The 6,000-nt window shown below is 42.9% G+C and overlaps 1 protein-coding gene across 2 annotated transcripts in view; it reads right to left on the bottom strand.

Moving 5' to 3' along the window:
- Positions 1–4,594: 4,594 nt before the first annotated feature.
- EFCAB11 (EF-hand calcium binding domain 11) overlaps positions 4,595–6,000 on the bottom strand; it is a gene marked incomplete at its 3' end in the record, with an annotated part of 228,093 nt that continues 226,687 nt past the window's right edge. For both annotated transcript variants that reach the window (XR_013827350.1, XR_013827351.1), the window contains one exon: positions 4,595–4,911. The remainder of the gene's footprint in view (positions 4,912–6,000) is intronic.

Genomic DNA, 6,000 nt, shown 5'->3' with positions numbered 1-6,000 from the left:
AGGGGCCATATAGTGCAGTGATTAAGAATATTGGGCTCAAAATCAGACAGACTTGGGCCCAAACACCAGGTCTGCCAACCACTGTCATGTAGTAACCATTTTCTGGGCACAGGCCTCAGTTTCTTCTGAAAAAAAATGTGGATATTAATAGTACTTATCTCATGAATTTGTTGTGAGGATTAAATGAGAATATGTTGATAGCACACTCCCCAGCATATGGAGTCCAAAAGAATGTATATTCGTGATCCTTATAAGAAGGAGTTCTACAAATATATCCCTTGGACCAGCAATTTCATAGCCAGGCATTTATCTTACAAAAATAATCAGAACTGGGCATTAAGATTTATGTACATGGATATTCATCACAACATCATTTATAATAGTGAAAAATTGGAAACACAAATGTCCAACAATAGAGTGGGTAAATTAATGATGGTTCATGTGGTTGACGGAATACCACGAGGCCATTAAGTATCAGACTGCAAAAGAACACTTCATCACTGGAGGGAACATCCATACCAAGTGACAAAAGCAGGTTACACAACAATGTATACGCATAACACCGATTGTGTATAAACCAGACGCACGTATGTGCATTCTATACATATAGAAAGTACTGGATGGCAAATCGGTGAGAAAGGAAGGATCTCCACCCCCATAAATCCATGCTGGTCATACAAGTGCATGTCTGTGTGAGACGCCTGTCCCCCAAATTGAGGAAAATCTAGTTTTAGTGGATTGTGTTGTAAACTCTGTAACAAGACTAAGATAAAAGAAAAAATGAAAATAAGTTCCTTTTGCTGATACTATCAAAATGACATAAATATTTGAATTTAACGAGCCATTCTCAACCTTCCAGATTTGAAAAGGCTTGGAAGGAAATTATATTTTACAGTTGTAAACTGATTTCAGCATGCTGGGATGTCCACATTTAACTTCTATTAATGTTTTTCAATGCCAGCATGAAAACATATACCTTAGACAATCTTCCTCAGTGCTATTTCTTACAGGGAGGTAATTAGACTAAATAAAATAAAGTAGTCAACAAAACAGGCAAACCCTCTCTGGACAAACACTGAAAAAGGATGTTAGAGTTGATTTGTTCACTACTTTCTGCTATCGATAAATCCTAGGAAACCTACAGAGGAATTACAGTACACATGAGAACAGTAAAGAACCCAAAGGAATGAGCGATCTTTTTTCCTACACCTATGATTCCAAGTGGTTCACGGTAATAAACTTTGAAAAGACTATAGTACGCATTCTTAGCTGTAAAGCACTTATCTGCTCCTTCTAGTTGCACGTTATTTGTGGAAGGTTTGGAACATACACACAAAATAGGTTCTACAAATACAAAGACTCCATCATTATTGGTTTTGTGCTTTAATTTATAATGGAATTAAGTTATAAATGTGCTTCTAATAATGTACTCTTGGGCAAGTCACGTAGCCCATCGAATCCTCCATAACCTCATTTGTAAATAGTTATAGGATTGAACAGAATGATTTCTAAGATTCCCTCTAGCTCTGAAATTATACAGCAAGCTATTAACTTATAAATTAAAAAAATTGTCAATCTTTTAGGTCAGAGGTTGGCAAACTACAGCCCATGGGTCCAATCTGGTAGGCTGCCTACTTTTTAAAATAAAGTTTTACTGGAACACAGCCACACCTGTTCATTTACACATTGTCTATGCTTGCTCTTGTGCTACAGCGGCAGAGGTGAGTAGTTGCAGCAGAGACCACAGGGCTCACAAAGCCTAAGATATTTACCACTGGCCCTTTACAGAAAGTTTGCCAATCCCTCTCTTGGGTTCAGTTTACAGATCTTATTATTCTTTATATAAAGTTAGCAAATCTTGACAATCACTTTTAAGGAGGCTTTTATAAATTCAGTTAAAACGCCATCAAACATTTTTAACTACAGGTATACGCTTGATGTATTAGAGTTCCTTTAATGTAACTCAGGTGTCTATCTTAACAACTTTCCAAGTGTTTGTATTATTCTTGTAAATCTAGTAAACCATGTTGAATCTTGTAAATATAACCATATATTCATATTATTTTTATATAACTTATAACCATTACTATAATCCTACAACTATTACATTCCCTTGAATGTTTCAATACTTTGTATAAATGTGGAAAAGTTTCAGTGAGAAGTCAGACGCCTAAATCAATTATAATTTCTATTTAAGATAATAAGACTGACCTATTTAACCAAGAGGTTAAATTCTCTTAAAAATTAACAGATACGAACAGATTTCTTCTTGAAATAAAATATAAGTATTAAAGGTTGGATCCTCTTAACATGTTTCTATGCTTAATTCTAAATCATCTCAGAGTTAAAATATGGCAACCCATTAAGGAAACAATTGTATCGTCATTATAAATAGTTTGGGGGCCTCCCTTCTCAATGATGGATATTGCAGTAATAGCAGTGGAGATAACGGACTGGACATTTCTTGGCAACAGCGATGGGACTTGCTGAGCTCCATTTATGAGCCATGACAAGGGCACCATACATTACAGTAGGGGTGGTCACAACAGTCTATATTAGTTTGCTACGGCTGCCATAACCAAATACCACAAACTGGGTGACTTGAACAATAGAAATTAATTGTCTCAGTTTTAGAGGCTAGAAATCCAAAATCAAGGTGTCAGCAGGCAGGGTTGGCTCCTTCTGAGGGCTGTAACGAAAGGATCTGTTCCAGGACTGTCCTCTGGCTTCTGGTGGTTGCTGGAAATCTTTGTTATTCCTTGGCTTGCGGAAGCATAACCCTGATCTCTGTCTTCAGCTTCGTATGACATTCTCCATGTGTGTATGTATGTCTTTGTGTTCAAATTTTTCCTTTTCTATAAGGACTTCAGTCATATTGCATTAGTGCCCACTCTAATGACCTCATCTTAAGTTAACCAACTATATCTGCGACAACCCTATTTCCAAATAAGGTCACATTCTGAGGTAGTGAGGGTTAGGACATCAACATATGAATTTTGTGGGGGACACAATTCAATCCACAGACAGAGTCCATGTCCATAGGCTTGACAGCAGAGACTGGAAGGCTAAAACTCTCTTTCCTGAATTCTCTTGACATTGGGATGGTGGCTCTAACGTAGGTTCAGTACTCAAGTAAAATTTGGAAGACAAAAATGGGGCAGAGGTCCTGCTTCTGCTGTTTCTTCTGGAAAGCATGGGCATGGAGGCATTTTGTTTTTCTGTGAGAGTTTTCAGCGGACCCCGATGGTTTGGAGCTGTGTCTAATGAAAGATTCTTGACTGTGGTCACTCCCTGAATATGGTAGCCTTCCAGACCATGGCCATAACAGATGAGTCTGAAGGAAGCAATCCACACTGTATTAAGGTGACTGATCCATTTACCAAGTAAGCTGTAGGGCAGTCAGTTTTCAGTGGGAGAGAGAGAGAGCAAGAGAAAATCCTCAAGCTGATCCGAAGCAGGCAGTTCTGCAATTTGGTTCTTACGATCCAGAGTATCTAATGGTGGGTACAGCATCTATGACAGGTCAGAGTGCTCTCTGGAGCCTGTGATGAGCCCCAGTGGGAGGGTCCCAGCATAGGATTTTGATATTTTGAAACTAAAGCCGCATCTTCTTTGCAAAGAACCATTAAGAAACAGCTCTCGGTTTGCTGAATGCTTGACAATGGAAAACCAAGTGACCTTGTGACCTGTCTTCCCATCATGAAGTGGGTGCTGCATGGATCCACTCACCCACAAAGCTGGCGGAAGTGGACGTGGTCTATGGGATACTGAGCCTGTGCAGGTTCAGATGGTCCAAGGAGCTCGAGTGCTTCGCTCACACTCCCACAGCGCCTGTTCTTGTTGCTTGTCTCCTTCAGTCCACACATAAACCCTCATGAGGAGTTCCCTACGAAAAGACTTTTTTAAAGGTAAAGAGAGAAAAAGCCTGAACCTGGCTCATGGATGGTTCCGGCTAACATGGATGGTTCCGGCTAACATGGATGGTTCCGGCTAAGGGACTGTACCAGCATTACAGGCTCAGAGGTGGGGAACGGCAATCTTCCCAGTGGTTAGAACTTTAAATGATTCAGCCGGTTGTTCAGTTTGTACAGAAAGAGAGATGATCAAAAGCATGGGTTTGTTTAGGGACTTGGAAATAAAAAGAGGTGACTGGTGACATGGTGGTCTGGGGAACAGGGATGTGTATAGCCCTCCTGGAATAACCCCAGAGTGTGATGCGTCCCACAGGTTTGCTTGCCAAAGGGCAGCACGGCATTTGGGAGGGAGGCATGAACCCAAATGATAAGGCAGATAAGATGCCTTGTTCAGTGCCTGTGAGTCAGCTGCTTCCTCAACCACCCCAGACTGCCCAGAAAGCAGCCAAAAAGCAAGGATGGGGGTCACACCTGGGCTCAGTCATAGGGGCTTCCGTGTATCAAGGCACATCCGGATACCTCCCACCGCTGAGGGCCACCTTACCAACAGCGGACTAACGCTGAGCCCCTGGTGACACATCACACCGCCTGGCAGCAGGTTTCATATAACTGACCTCCTCCATCATGGAGGGGGCGACAATTTGTCCTCACTGGACTATTTCGGTTTGGACTCGCCTTCTCTGCCTGCCATGCTTCTGCCAGCAATGCCATTTATGGACGCAACAAATGCATTATTCATTCTCACAATATTCCACACAACATTATTTCTGACCAAGAAACAAACATTACTGCCAGAAAAAAGCAGGTGGCTGACCTCCATGGGACTCGCTGACCTACCTATGTGCCCATCACTGAGAAGGCTGCCATGCAGAGAGTAACGGCCAGGGGACACAGCTGAGCCACACCTCGTGAGGTGCTTTCCTTCTCGGTGTGACATACGCTCCAAAACAGGTGCTCTTAGGTGGTGCTGATGCTCCCACGGGCGGGTCTCACAGATCTGGAAACCAAGGGGTGGAAAAGAGAACGGCACCTCTCCTTATTAAACCTGGTGCTATGTAAAAGCTTTTATTTGCCTCACTGTGACTTGGAGTTATCGTGGAATTGGAGGTTTGTGGACTCCTCCATCAGGGAACACACGGTTTCACTGGACTGGAAGTTGAGGCTCCCACCTGGTCATCATTGGGCTCCTGACTATGAGGGAAAATGAAGGTCGCTGCTACACAGTGAGAGCCAGTAGATGCTCTGGAGCGCCTCCTAGGACTTCCACACCCAGGGGCAAAGGTTAGAGCAGACGTCAGCAACCCTAGAACTCAGACACCTGGGAAAGGAAGGTTTAGATCATGCCACTGGGCAAAGATGCTGGCCCACTGAGCAAACCTACTGGGAGCAGAGACGCCATGGAGCAGGTAGCAGAGGAAGGAAACTGTGACTGCCAGCTCTGGACTTGTGAACCCTAGCGAAACAGAGGATCCTAGTAGGGATCATAGTTTTTTCTTGCTCTTTATGTATCATCTACAAACATTAACCACTTTCATTTTTTTCCCCTCCCCTTTGTCCCTAATGTTTTATAAAGGGTCTGGGGGGCATGATTAACTTTACAGTTCAGCCCATAGGTTGTGGAACATCAAACCTGAATTGTGACTGGGCTTAAGAGAAAATGAACATTCCCCACATAGATACAGGGAAGGTTGGTCTCCCTTTGTGGGGAGGGCAAGTGCATTTGTATGTTAGGGAGGATCTGTTGTTATTGCTATAATTTGTTTTTTGTTTCTTTGTTTTTTTTTTGCTGTTGTTGTTTTGGGCCCCACTGTGCGGCTTGTGGGATCTTAGTTCCCCGACCTGGGATTGAACCCAGGCCCCCGGCAGTGAGAGCCGAGAGTCCTAACCACTGGGCCTCCAGGTAATTCCCGTTATTGCTATAATTTGGAAGCTGAAGTTTGGGAAGAGCAGTGGACAAGGTTCCGACCTCCTTTTCACATGCCTTCCTCGACGGCAGACGTGGTGGGAACGCCACAGTTTTCAGACATCCTTGAAGCAAAGTTCTGGATATAATCTAGGTTCTCACGGCACACTGGCACCATCCCAG

Source organism: Stenella coeruleoalba (assembly GCF_951394435.1).
Source record: "Stenella coeruleoalba genome assembly, chromosome: 2".
Classification (NCBI taxonomy): domain Eukaryota; kingdom Metazoa; phylum Chordata; class Mammalia; order Artiodactyla; family Delphinidae; genus Stenella; species Stenella coeruleoalba.
This window is presented reverse-complemented; position numbering and strand designations above follow the sequence as displayed.